Source organism: Ochotona curzoniae, unplaced genomic scaffold, assembly GCF_017591425.1.
Source record: "Ochotona curzoniae isolate NIBS_2020 unplaced genomic scaffold, NIBS_Ocur_1.0 contig_1302, whole genome shotgun sequence".
NCBI lineage: Eukaryota > Metazoa > Chordata > Mammalia > Lagomorpha > Ochotonidae > Ochotona > Ochotona curzoniae.
The window spans coordinates 233,872-248,352 of record NW_024465035.1 but is presented as its reverse complement, the minus strand read 5'-3'; the positions used below and the strand labels follow the sequence as shown (position 1 = coordinate 248,352).

Here is a 14,481-nt window from a genome sequence, read left to right as displayed (position 1 = left end):
TAAAAGAAAAACCTTCTTCCTTACCCCATGGTATTTTGAAATATCTTTTTCATTTGCCTGCTAAAAATCTCCCACCCTGACTAAGGCCTTGCTCTAATTAAGGCCTCACAGTCCTGCCCATCTTCCCCAGTGCCCCGAGGGCCTTACAAGCCACCAGAAAACAAAAGCCACCAGCTGAGAATGTGGTTAAAGCCCATGAGGGCAGTGCCCTGGTAATTCCCCGCCTTTCCTCTTGTTTCCTGACCTGAACATTGAAAGAGTGTCTAAAATACTCAGGGTATTGGAGAACCGATGTGGAAGAGAAGAGGGCAGTGCTATGGGCCTCACAGGGGCGGAAGGGTGCCCAAAAGACTGGACACAGCGGGAAGCAGCAGGGTGAACAAAAGAACAGGCAGCCCGAGCTGCACCCTGAACCTGGGAGTGCTGTGTCCAAGGGAGAAAGTGGGGAGTGGGACAGCCACAAAAGAAGGCCTCCAGGGAGTGCTTGCCTGCCAGCTGCAGCCAGTACAATGCTGCGGTGTCTACTGGATGCTGTGACGTTTGGCCAGTCGCGCTCCAGTCACGAGGTAGGCCCTGTTGTTTTGCTGTTGCAAAGTTGCACATTCCTGTCTTAAGGAGCATGCAGATGGGTGTCCTGAATGGTGACTCAGCCTGCGTCTTAGGAAGTTTCCATTCCCCTGCCAGGGCTCCTCTTCTACCTGCTAAGAATGTCCTCAGATCCTGCAGCCCCCTCTCTAGCAGTCTAGCAGGTCTGGAAGCCCCTGCATGGAAGCCAACAGAGCAGAACCTGGATGCGCTATGAGCAGACGTGCTGGGTCTCATAGAGCAGTCTGCAGAAATGCCTTCTCCCAAAACTGTGTTGCTGCAGCAGCCTGCTGCCCTGGTTTTGAGCCCCCAGACCCACCTCTCCTCCTCTCTGCCCATCCTGCCCTCAGTCTGAACGCCTGTTGAGCTATCCCTAAAGTACATGCTGATGGTCTGAAACTCTCCAAGCCCAGGAAAACCACACGCGGGCAGCACACGGGCATCCAGCACTGCTGTCCTCCCTGTCCTTGCTGAGCTGTGATGGGAATTTAAAGCACAGACCTCAGCTGTCATGGGGATGTGAGACCCTTGTTATTCGCTCATCAAGGGAACTGAAGCTGAGACTTCTCCAGGTCATTCAGAGAGTTAAGTAGCAGGACTAGAGTGACTGAGTCCAGAGCCCCTTCTGCTAATCCAGCTGCTGTGACTCCCCTGGGGAAACCCACATCTAAACCTTCACTGTCATGAAGGGTCAGATGGTAAATACCTCAGGCTTCGTGGTGTCCAAAGATGAAATTAACAAATTGAGTTTAAAGATTGAATTGTTTTTTTGGTTTGTGATTTCGTGAATTAGGCAGCACCTTATCTATAAAAACAGAAAAGCACACTGCTGGGCCTGGCCAGCAGGGTCGGTTTTCCTAAGTCAGCTTGAGCAGGAACCAGGAAGCGCACAATACAAAAAGTAGATTGGTTAACATCAGGTTATTTCCAGTTACATTCCTTATAAGGGTTGAGAAAAATGGGACTTCCTTATCATGTTGGCTGTAACTGGCCAGTCTGAGGATTTAAGCTGTTATCTTTCTCTTGCTTTCTCAGAAGGTCAGATAAACATCCAAGTTTCAGTTTGGTGACATGGAACTTTCAGCATGAGTGACTCTATTTTAGCAAGCCAGAACTAAGGGTATTATATGGGCATTTATATTTCAAGGGAGAAGGAAAATTTATGCAAATTTTGTATTGATGAGGTTCAAACAGTAAGAGCCTTTACTATTAATAATGGACATATGGCCTTAGATACAGAAATTATTGTGGCAATGTCTTAATAAAACTTCACTTTTGTCACTAGTTTGTCACTAGAGTTGAATATATATATATATATACATATTCTTCTTTGACTACACACTGCCATGTACCCATCATTAAAAATGTAAAAACCAAGGCAGACATTCAGTGCAGCAGTAAGATACATCCTGCCAGGTCGGTACAGTGGCTTAACTGGCTAATTCTCCTCTGCAAGTGCCGGGATCCCATATAGGCACCAGTTCATGTCCAGGCTGCTGCACTTCCCATCTAGATCCCTGCTTGTGGCCTAGGAGAGCAATGGAGGACAGCCAAAGTCTTTGGTACCCTGTACCCACAGGGAGATCTGGAGAAGGCTTCTGGCTCCTGGCTTTGGATTGGTTCAGCTCTGGTTGTTGCAGCCATTTGGGGAGTGAACCAGTGGATGGGACACCCTTGTGTTTGTTTCCTTCTCTCTATAAATCTGCCTTTCCAATAAAAATAAACACACCTTAAAAAAGATACATCCTGCCACTTGGGATACTTATGTTCCATATTAGAGCATCTCACTTCAAGGGCTGGCTCTGCTTCCGTTTCCTGCTTCCTGCTACTATGCACCCTGGTATTGGGGGATGGTTCAGGTAATTGGGCTCCTGTTATCCACAGGGTACAACAGGGTACAGTCCTAAGCTCTTTGCTTTGGTCAGTCCAGCCCTGCCTGCTGAATGTAATTGGTAAGTGAATCAGCAGATGGAAGAGTTCTGTCTCTGCCTTTCAAATAAAAATATCAACTCATTTTTTTTTAAATATAAAAACTACTTAGCTGGTGGACTATACCAAAACAGGAGACAGGCTGGATTTGGCACAGTATTTTGTAGACCCATTTTCCAGATCAAAACCTGCAAACTGGACACTCATTGGCCAGATCCAGCCCATGTGTACAAGCATACCTCAAACAGTTGGTGGAAAAACAGAATAAAATATATTTTTGTTTCAGCAATTTTATGCATCGTTTTCTCATAAGGCACATTTCCCACAGACTTTCTGAAGACCAAAGTTTTCTGTCCATTGGTTCACTCGCCAAATGGCTGCAACAGCTGAAACTGAGCTGATCTGAAGCCAGGAGCCATGAGCTTCCTCTAGGTCTCTCACGTGGGTGCAGGGTCCCAAGGCTTTGGGCCATCCTCTACTGCTTTCCCTGTCACAGGGAGCTGGATGGGAAATGGAGCAACAGTCAGGACACCAATCAGTGCCCATATGGGATCCTGGCACCACAGGGTAGAGGATTAGCCTATTGAGCCACGATGCTGGTCCTAGTCACCGTTGTCTTTGCTATCACCTTCCTCTTCTCCTTCTAAGATTTATTTACATAATTGGAAAAGTTACACAGAGAGAAAAAGACATATATAGAGAAAGAGGACTTCCACCTGCTGGTTCACTTCCCAAATGTCCACAACAGCCAGAGCTGGGCTGGGCTGAAGCTGGGAGCCAAGAGCTTCTTCTGGGTCTCCCATTTGGGTGCAGGCATCCAAGGCCTTAGGCTACCCTCTGCTGTTTTCCCAGGCCATGGTGGAAGATTAGCTTTCTATGCCACCTTGGTGACCCCGTCTTTTCTAAGGTTTTGGTTGTATTACTTTTTTTCTTTTTCCCTGATTATAGAAGTAGTATATACCAATGGAAATAATCCAGAATGTTAACATTTTGGCATTTTTGTCTTTATGTATTAATAGTGAACTTTAAAAAAATTCTTTCTGGGGCCCGGCACGGTGGCGCAGTGGTTAAGGTCCTTGCCTTGCATGCCCGGGATCCCATATGGGCACCGGTTCTATCCTGGCAGCCCCACTTCCCTTCCAGCTCCCCGCCTGTGGCCTGGGAAAGCAGTCCAGGACGGCCCAAAGCCAGGACAGCTCCACCCGCGTGGGAGACCTGGAAGAGGCTCCTGGCTTCGGATCGGCATAGTATCGGTCATTGCGCTCACTTAGGGAGTGAATCATCGGACAGAAGATCTTCCTCTCTGTCTCCTCTCTGTATATCCGCCTTTCCAATAAAAAAAATAATAAAAATAAATCTTAAAAAAAAAATTCTTTCTGTATCTTAGAAGCAAAGGGACAGATTTCTTATTGGGGACTGCTGGTTCAGTCCCCAAATGCCAGCAATGGCCAGGCAGCTGGAAGCTCAAGCAAGATGGCCCATGTGTCAGGGACTCAATTTTTGTTTTTTTAGAATTTTTTTTTTTTTAGCTACTTGTAAGGCACTTACAGAAAGAGAAAAAGATCTTCTATTGACTGATTGACTTCCCAAGTAGCTGCAATAGCTGAGACCGGGCCAAGCAGAAGCCAGAAGCTAGAACCTCCATCTCGGTCTCCCATAGGTGGCAGGGGCCCAAGTACTGGACCATGTTTTGCTGTTTTCGCAGGTACATTAGCAGGTAGCTGGATTGGAACTGGAACATCCAGGACTCAAACCCAAATTGGTACTCATATGGGATGCTGGTGATGCAAGTGACATTTAATCCACTGTGCCTCAATACCACAACCCTACAACTTTTTGAGACTGCTGCCTCACAGGGTACACATTAGCAGTTAGAACTTGGGGCAGAACTTGGACTGAAGCCTAAGTACTCTCAAATGAAGCACAGGAGTCCTAACCAGCTGGGCCTAAGTGGCCGGTTGTTGTACTAGTTGGATAATATTTTATAGACAAACTGAATGTTTTTTCTTAGCTACTTTAGATTATAGCCTCAACATTTTGCTAATTTCATAGGCAAAGAGAGAGAGAGATCTAGCACCCACTGGTTCATGCCCCGAATGGTTGCAATGGCCAGGTCTGGGCCCAGGTCTGATCTCCCACTCAGGTGACAGGGGCCCAAGCTCTCAAGGATCTTCCACTGCTTTGAAGCATTATCTGGGAACTTAATCAAAGATGGAGTAGGTGGGACTCAAACAGGTTTCCCATATGCAACCACAATGCTGGCTCCAGTTTGAAATAGTCCTAAATAAAGTTTTAAAAATATGAATTCTTAAAAATAAAAATAAATGCAATATTGTACCATCTCAACAAATAACGATATTTCTTTAAAAAGCATCAAGTATCCTAGTCAGCATGGGAAACTGCCTAATTATGTCATTTCAAAAATTTTATTCAAAGCATTATTCCCTACCCCCATCCCCCCAAAAAAGGTCCACTTGGTGCCAGGAATTCTTCTCTTGTAGTTCCTTTCCTCTCTAGCTTTCTCTCCCTCTTCATTTGTGATATTGCTGCATAAACTGTGTTGAAGAAACAGTTGGTTTGAATGGAGAGTTCCCCAGTCTGAATCCAATGATTACGACCCTGAGTGTTGTTTCACATTCCTATCTGAGAGAAATCCTGTAAATTGGTAGTTAAGCCAGCGGCTTGTTCAGACCAAGCTTCCTTCTTTTCCTTTCAGAGTGGTCAGTGTTTCAACGATTTTACCAATAATAATAATAATAATAATAATAATAATAATAATAAATCCAGATTTGGGCTTCATTGTAGATTTCTGCAGGTCTGGTAATCCCAGCTGGCAACCATTGGATGTGGGGCTAGGGAGGGCCCACTCCTTTCCCACCTCCCACCTCGTTTAGGTGCCAGCAACATGGACTTACACACACACACACACACACACACACACACACACACACACACGCCGTACCCCCTTGCTCTGAGGAGCAGAATCCTTCGCCCCTCATCTGCCAGGCTCCCAAGCCCACCCTGAGGTGATGCAGATGAGTGCAAGGCTTAAAGGGCTTCAAAGAAAAGAGATAAGCAGCAGGCGAGAGTTGGAGCCTGGAGAGTTCTCAGCAAGAGGACTTGAAGGAAAAGTCATAAATTAACCAAGTAGAATGAGATTCGGCAGCCGGGGGAGTGAGGAGTTGGAGATTCCTAACCTGGGCTGGGAAGCCCGTGGGTTTAGAGACACTACCCGATGGTTTTTGTGTGGTGTAATGAGCCCAGGAAAGGGGGCAGTAAATGCTAGCAGGGTCAGGAGCCCCAGTCTGAAAGCCTTAGGCAAGGTGTAGAAACCTCTAGTAGTAAACCAAATGGGTTGAGACACACAGAAAGCCAGAACGGGCTCCTGGACCAGATGAGGGACCCTTTCGGAGAGGAGAGGGACCAGCGGTAACTTAAGGGAGAGTCTCCAAAGTCTCAGGATTTTTAGCTGGGCACACAGGTTGAAATGCAGTGTTAGGAAGAAAGAGAAAACATATCACCTTTAGTTGTAGGGAAAAGAAGAAACCTTTATAGAAAAGAACTGTGACAAGGCTGGATGTTCCTGGAAATTTCCAGATGGTTCCCCATACGCAGAATAATGATTAAGAGAACAAATCTGCAAGGGGGTATGAGGAAGAATGGAAAATTTTGAAGGACTGGCTGATTATGTAAGGGTTAGGCTGTAGTGTTTCAAACTGTTGGTGTGATCTTTTAGTTATTAATAACAATTTGGGGAAATCTGCTTGCTTCTGGAGAAACATAATAAGAAAGAAATGCCACTGTTTGTGAATTCCCAAGTGGATGTAAGGAGCCATTCACTCACTAAGCCTCTTAGCGAAGCCAGAGCCGCTTTCCATGGCCCGGAACAAGCTGTTGACAGTGTGTGAGCAAGGTACCTGGAACATGTTAGCAGTACAGGATGGTGGAACAGGAGGAAGACCTGTGCTTAAATTTCTAACATGTGAAGGTTATGGTACACCCAGGAACTGTGATTCTCACTGTTTGGATGGTAGGGATTTAGAATTCTGAATACTGAAATTCCAGAAGTTGCAGCCACCACAGCCTGCAGTTCCAGAGCATGGACTAGGTACAGGGGCCTCCCGCGGGGCAGCTAATTGTCCAGTAGTTTCTAGGAGGCAGGCACTGACATGGAAACACGTCCCATTTCATAGGGGAGGAAGCCGAGGCCTGGGCAGGGAATGAAGGCAGGCCTGAAACTGAAGGCCACTTCTGATCTGCCCAGTCACAGGGAAATCTGGAGAACAAAACCACACGCTGGCACTTCCCAACCCTCATTCCAAATCCATATGGCTTGGTTTCCTCAGAGGCCTCTGAAGAATCCAACAGAAGCGTGTGAGCACCTAGCGGAACCACGAGCACCTGTGGGTTGGAACCCATGATTACCAACAGGTTGGCTCAGGTTTTGTGGAAGCACTGGTTGGAAGGGGGGTTGTTGTCATTGTTTTCTGGTGGTTTGATGAATTGCTGCTTACTAAAGGCAGCTTAGTGGAGGCCTTGCTGACCACGTGGCCTGTGGAGAGGAGATTGCCCAGCCTGCCAGCTTTCAAAACCCGGACTCCATTTTGCAATTGCGTGATTCGTTCAATTGACTAGGAGTCAGTATTTATTTCCTTTGCTACGTAAACGTTTACATAGTACATACATTCATATGTAACACTGAAATCGACTCCATTCATCAAAAATCACATTCTCATAACCCGGCTGAGGAACCAGGGTATGAAATTGCAAGCCCTGTGTTCCATGCTAAAAACTAGCTGCTAAGTCAGGAAAGGCACAGACTTTTCAGTCCTTTGATGTTGTAACCTGACAGTGACTTGCTCCTAAAAGAAATTTTAAAAGACAGTCGTATCAAACACAGCAAAAAACACAGGGACTTTAAAAAAGGCAAAGACACACCTGAACATTACTGCACTGGACTGTCAGATCCATAGGGAGAGTTGGTGGCCGCATTTTTTCAGTGAATAGTCCCCGGCTGGAACGTGGGAGAAAGATCCTAGCGGGTACTAAGTGCCTGCATTTAAGGAAAGGGACCAAGTCCTTGGCATTAAAAACGTTTTAGCAAGTTGGTCTCCTGTGGGGAACAGCTGTGAGAAAACGGGCGACACCCTGTTCCTGCACAGGACTGCGTGTGCCGGGCTCTCCGGTGTGGGGGTGGGTGGCCATAGGGCCCTGGCTGGGCAGTCCGGGCAGGTTCGGGACCTCGCGGGAGGAGGCTAAGCTGTAGCCTGGAGGGAGGTGGGGGTGGGAGACTGTTAGGGTCCCAGCGTCGGAGGGTGGGGGCGCCCTCTGCGCTCGGCCTCGGGCCTGGGGCTCCAGGGGCCTCCGTGGGTCGCCCTCCCGGGCCGCGTCCGAGACGGCGCCGGCTCCCCCTGCCCCGCAGCCCGCGGGCCTGGGGGCTCGAGCCCACCTCTTCCCGGACGGGACGCGTCCCCTGCCCCGCGCCGGGGGCGGGCCGGCCCCGGCAGAGCCGAGCCGCCGGCGTCCATTTTCTGGGCGGTGCTGCGCGGCGCCGCGGCCGGACTCACGGGCCCGGAAGCGCCATGGCCCCCCGGGGGGAACGCGCTGGCGCCGGACGAGCCGAGCCCAGTAAGTGCCCTTCGCAAGGTCTCGTGCGGGGCCGGGTGGGCGACGCGCGGCCTGCGGGGCCTGAGCGCGGCCAGCCGGGAAGGCTGCGGCGCCCGGCGCAGAGCCTGGACGCGGGGCTGGGGCCGCGCTCCGGCGGCGGGGTGGGGGCTGTCAGCTCCGCGGGCGGCCCGGGCAGCGTCGCAGGTGCCTGCGGGTGGCGCCCCGCGGGCCCCGGGCTGCTCGCGCCCAGCCCCTGGCTCTCCCCGCGCCCCTCCCGCCCCCTGCGTGGCTGTGCTGGAGGGCGGGGGCCGCGGGCGAGGAATGCGCGTCCGGGCCGGGACGCGGTGGGCGCCTGGCCAAGCTGACAGCCGCACGGCCCCTCCCCCCGGATGCAGAGTCCGACCCCGACCCGGACCCCACTGGAGCCTGGCGATTTCCTTGGTGCGGCACCTAGGAACTGGGATTGAACGGGACGTGCACAGGCAGGGGCCCTGCCCCCCGAACCGCCCTCGGGGCTTTGCAACCTCAGCCTCCTGCTCTTCTGCACGGTTTGGGTAGGCGGCTTTGGTGCAGCCCAGCCGTCCGCTGGGAGCCACTTCTTTGCAGTCTGTCTCACCTGAGGTTTTAGTCTCTCCGCGGTTCCACTTTGGAACTCGTCTGTAGGTAAGTGCGTGACTCCATTCTGGACTTTGTCCCTAAGTGACTATCCCTGCTCAGGATCCATTATAGAGGACACGCGTTCTGCCCTGTAACGTAATTTAGAGGTTAAAGACTGTTCTTCCAATGGAGAAACTCCACTGCTTGGTTAGTTTTTCCCGATCGTGGTGGCTGAGAAACTTGGAGTGCGGTTATCCCAAAATGCAGGGCTTTTGCAGTTGAGGACCCATGAAAAGACTGGCTTCATGGGATGCAGCTGGGGAAAATTTTGTTTGTTTGAAACGCAAACGGAGTAGATGAGGGGTGGGTGGAGGAGGAATCTTCCATCCGCTGGTTCACTCTCCAAATGGCCGTACCAGTCAGAGCTGGGCCTTGCTGGAACCTGGAGCCTAGAGCTTCATCCAGGTCTCCCACATGGGTTTAGAGGCCCATGTGCCTGGGCCGACCCGTGCAGCCTCCCGCGCACATTAGCCCAGCGCTGGATCAGACGCAGTCAGGATTCGAACAGGCACTCCCAAGTTGTGGCTTAATTACCTGCTGTGTCACAACCTGGGGAAAATATTGTTTTTAAAGATACACAGCAGGACTGGCCTTGCAGCACAGCCGGTTAGGTGCTGCCCGCAGCACCAGATCCCAGCTCCTTGCTCACACGACTGGGACGGCATCAGAAAATGGCCCCCAACTCCTTAGGCCTCTGCCACCCACGTAGGCAGTCTGGATGCAGTTCCAGGCTCAAGGCCCCAGGCAGGCGCCTTTTAGCTGTGTGGGTAGCGAACAGGGAATGGAAGATAACCGTGCCTGACTCCCTGACTTCGCAAAGGTGCGTGTGTGTGTGTGTGTGCGTGCGTGTGTGTGTGCGTGTGTGTATGTAAGAGAGCGGGAGAGAGAACACAGCATTTATAGCACAGAGTAAGGTTAGCATTGTTGTATGAGGTTTGGCTCTTGTTTTATACAATGTAGAGTTTTAAAATGGTGGGTCACTCAAACGCGTGTTTTTGTTTTGGTTTGTTTTTTTGTTTCTGGGGTTTTTTTGTTTGTTTGTTTGTTTGTTTTAAGAACATTGACACTAACTTGCCCAGGCTTTAGAATCCATTGGGCCGAGTTGTCTCCCAGACTGCTTAGGGGTAAGGAGATATCTCAGTTGCAGGCCACGTGTCTGAGGCTGTGAGGGTGCAACCTCCCAAGCCCACGGCCGCCCTCGCCTTGGTGTGCTGCTGGACTTAGAGCAGGTGTCCAGGGTGTGCTATCGCAATGTGGCGTCGCAGTGACCACTGCTGCTGACACATTGAATCCGGACAGCCAGTCATGGACACTGCACTTGGCTTTGTCTGCTTCCAGGTCTGCAGGTGGAGGAGATGGGGGACACAGAAGCAAGGCTTTCAGCGTGATTTCTTCCCAAAGCCCAGGAAACACTCTGTTCAGGCTGAACCACGCTAACTGAGGTAATAAAGTCACAGCTCTCCTTCGTTCTATGAAATAGCAAATGAGTTGGTTTATTGTTTGCCAGTTTTCATGGGTTGGGGTGGAAGGGACCAGTTTTGCGCGGAGGGATTCCTGACAGTGACAGGCCAGTTTTGGGGATTACCATGTGACCATGGCCCTGCCATGACCCACTGAAGGAGGCCCCTGAAACTACATTCTCGTTCTCCTTGCTACCAGCAATCCCTCGCTGGTTCCTCTAGTTGGAGAGCCTGGAGGCAACGTCCTGCCCACCTGTGGGAGGCCCAAGAAGGTGACCTGCGTGTGCGTGCGGGCACCGGGCTGGGCAAGGAGCCCCTGCTGCCAAGAGGGGCAAGTGCTGACAGCCCCAAAGCCCAGACCTGCCAAGCCCCACCTTGGAGGCACCAGATAGTGACAGCAACAACCGCCTTTTTGCCAGCACTTGGCTGTATGTGCGGGCCAGGGAGTGCACCCAGGCCGATGGGCAGTGTTTTCTTTATTCCCTGACAGTTGCCGTGTGAGTGGAGAGAGGGGCCTCTGTGTAGAGGGCTCTGCCTCACCAGCTCTGTGTGTGCGGTGCCTGGTGTTTCCTCTTTAGAAACAATAGGGAGATAATTCATCCGTTTTTCACTCCCCAGATGAATCCTGAGCTGCCAGCAAGGCCTTCAGGTGTTCAAGGCCAAAGTGTGTGTTCCTTGTTTATCATTGCAATGGAATTGTGTCTGGTTGCTCTGCGCTAGAATAGCGGCTGAAGGATGTTGGAGATATGCAGGGCACTCAAAGTGGAGGTGTGCAAAAGCCATTTTTACAGGTCCTGAAATATTTCACAAGGAATTTCTCAGTTTTAATTTTGCCATTACTGCTGCCTGCTAACAGGGGCCTTTTAAATCAGTGCACTTGAAGACAGACTTTTGTTTAATTTAGAGGACAGCAATAGCTCTGAGAATTGCATGAAAGCCACAGGAATCAGATGGCAAGGCTAGCTGCCAGAGGAAACACGAATGCTTGAGGAGGAACGCTGCTGTCATATACAACTAATATACATCAAATGTCTCCTGCCAGGCTGACACTGTGTGGGTGAGTCAAGAACTCCCCGAGATAAGTGATCTCTCTGAGAACCTGTGGAGGGTTGGCAGAAGTCAGGGAGATGGGGTAACTGTGTGGAAGACGCAGAATCTCACCATTTGTGGAGGAAGAAGAAGGTTCTTTTTTGCCTCTGGAGGGGGCGGAGTGTCCAGATTCTTGCGGAAAAGCATTTAAGCCAGTCCTTGAAGACAGGGAGTCTGAGTCAAAGCAATGGAGCGGGAACATCGGGAGATAGGAGGGACAGTGAGAGGTGGAAAAAGCACGGAGGGTATTGAGGGACAAGTGTTACGTGCAAGTGCGTTAGAACTGGTCTGTGTAGGTGTCTCTGGGAATGGAGCTGGAGGACATCCGGTGTGGAATCCTACTGGTCTTGAATGATAGCCAGGAAATGCAAAGGCGTTCCCCGGCCAGTGGCGTTAGCGGTTTGGGCGATCAGGGCTCTGGGCCCTGTGAACAGCTCTGGGGCGATGGGGAGGAGAGACAGACAGGAAGGATAGGTAGGAGGGCCTGAAGGAGCTGATGGTCCATTCCGGAGAAGGAATGCTGAAGTGGCAAGGGACCGGATGCAGAAGGGAGAGCTGGCGAAATCAGAGGTCTTTTTGAGGAGGTACAGTAGAGCTAAGCACTGGTGCCTGGGTGGCGAGGGACTGTCCTTGGACGCCTTAAGGCACTGCCATGCCAAAGTGCCAGTGTGAGGAATTGAAGCCTCAACATACCCACACGGTTGGGAGTTTTGTGCTCGGCCCAAAAGGTCGAGTTTGGGAGTCACTAGAATGAATATGAAACAAAGGAAAAGGGACTGTGCAGAGGGCGAAAGATTGAGGACAGATTGTTTGGAGAAAACCGGGAAGGACCTAAGGAGACACAGTTGTGGCTGGAGAGTAAGGAAGGCCAGAGGAGAGGTTCGGACCCCCAGGGAGGAGGGGCTCCCCGCCGGCAGGCCTGGCCACTCAGGCTCCTGCACTGGAGGGTGACTCAGGAAAGGCCCGTGCAATTGCCAGGAGCACCACCTTCGTAAGAGAGTAGGGCTTGTCAAAGAAATGTCTGGTGGCTCCATTTGAGCTTACACAAATCAAGTCACTGTTAAATAGGACCCAAGCAAGTCCCCAAACACTTCCAGTTACTCAGGTTCAGGCTGTGCAGTGTGGTTTTCCTAGTAGCCTCGCAGTCTTCTTTGTCAGCAGGGGAACCAAAGAGAGCCTCTCTGTAGAATTAGTCCCTTAAAAACTACATTTCTGGCAATAAAAGAGTTTCTAGAAGACATTTGAATCTGTTGCCTTTTACCATGTGACTGTGTGCCGTGTGTTGTGTGTGTTCATGTGCAGATGAGCTTACTGCAGTGGAATGAGGAGACTGAGATCAGAAAAAAGGCTAATTTCACAAGCTAGCTGGGCTGTTTTCTGGCCTTGTGACTCTAGGAAAGCTACTATGAGACTTAATTCTTTCCATCTGTAATTCACACAGAATTATTTTAAAGGTTAAGTAATATATTGTGGAGTCTGGATCTGTGCCACGTGTTGACTGTGTCCCTCTTACAACCTTGTATAGACAAGTGAATCCACACACAAAACCTTGGCTTCCTGACTCATTCTAAGGCTCATTGCATCACAGAAGGCGCATCCTTCCACTAGAGTAGATCTCTCCTGGAATAGCCAAGTGACTAGCAATTTATTATGGATAAGAATCCACTGAAGTCTTGGCAAAATGCGGATGCCCAGGCCCAGAGATTCCAACTGGGTGGAGTTGTGGTAGGGCTAGAGTCTACATTTGAGTCAGGCTGATGATGGAGAAAAACACGTGTCGATTCTGGGAAGCAGGGAGGGAATAACCCAGAGACTTGGTGCTGATTTCAGATCCTGTCCCTACTCAGACGTGATTGCTTGTATCAGTGTTCATGGATTGGCTTGTGGTTGCCATTGGGTGACAAGTAAATTCCAGATGAAGAACAGTGCCTGCTGGCATCTCACCAACTGCTGGTGGATGCGATACTGAGTGACACACAGCATCCAGACCAGGTTCTTTCCATGTGGCTTTGGCGTTCACACCCTGTCCCTGTGGTCAGAGTGTGCAAAGCTGGCCATCATCTATTCAACAGTGGCAATACTGTGCAGTCATGCCCCTTAAACACTATTTTTCAAACATATTTATTTGCTTATTTGAAAGACAGATTTACAGAGAGAATGAGAAGTGAGGGATAGAGAGAGAGACAGATCTTCCATCTTCTGGTTCACATCCCAGTTCACTGTAATAGCTGGGGCTGAACCAAGCCAGGAACCAGGAACTCCATCCAGGTCTCTCATGCAAGTTCAGGGCCCCAAGGTCTTAGGCTATTCTCTGCTGTTCTCCTAGGCTCACTAGCAGGGAGCTGGATGGGAAGTGGAACAGCAGTCAGGACTGAAAATAGTGCCTTTATAAAACAGGATTTATTCATTTTTATTGGAAGATAGCTCTATAGAGAAAAGGAGAGACAAAGTCAAAATGTGCTAATATGAATTCCTGCGTCTCAGGCAGTGACTTCACCCAGTGTGTAACAATGTTAGCTCTTCCTTTAAACTATTCTGATACATTTATCTATCTGACTCCTTGTGTTGTGGTGGCAAAACATCTCTATTGTTATGCTAATTACCCCATTCTCTGCAACTTAACAATCATACAGAATTTTTCAAGGTAAAATTCATGCTTGCTGTTCATGTATCCCAATCTGCATTTTAAAAAATATTTATTTACTTTTATTGCAAAGTCAGATATATACAGAGAGGAGGAGAGACAGAAATATCTTCCGTCCGATGATTCACTCCCCAAGTGACCACAATGGCCAATGCTGCACCGATCCAAAGCCAGGAGCCCAGATCCTGTTCCAGGTCTCCCATGCAGATGTAGGGTCCCAAGGCTTTGGGCCATCCTCCACTGCTTTCCCAGGCCACAAGCAGGGAGCTGGATGGGAAGCGGGGCAGCCGGGATTAGAACCAGTGCTCATATGGGATCCTGGCGCATTCAAGGCAAGGACGTTAGCTGCTAGGCCACAGCACCATATACCCAATCCACATTTTAAAGGAAAACTCATTTATCCCTTTATTTTCTTCCAAGCCTGAACTCTTTATTTATTCACAACAAAGGATTGAGACACACACAGAAGCACACACATGCATGCACACGCGTATATCTAAGCTATGTATG

General features: G+C 49.8%; 1 protein-coding gene across 7 annotated transcripts in view; it reads left to right on the top strand.

The window, feature by feature from the left end:
• The window catches only part of ZBTB38 (zinc finger and BTB domain containing 38), a 125,099-nt gene that overhangs the window by 56,390 nt on the left and 54,228 nt on the right, over nucleotides 1-14,481 (top strand). For 5 of the 7 annotated variants that reach the window (XR_005886212.1, XR_005886213.1, XM_041004108.1 and 2 more), the window contains one exon: nucleotides 10,117-10,220. The gene's annotated coding sequence lies outside the window, so the exon portion shown is untranslated. Of the gene's footprint in view, nucleotides 1-8,055; nucleotides 8,143-8,359; nucleotides 8,785-10,116; nucleotides 10,221-14,481 lie in introns of those variants that run through there. The other 2 variants (XM_041004116.1, XM_041004103.1) reach the window with 2 other exon arrangements.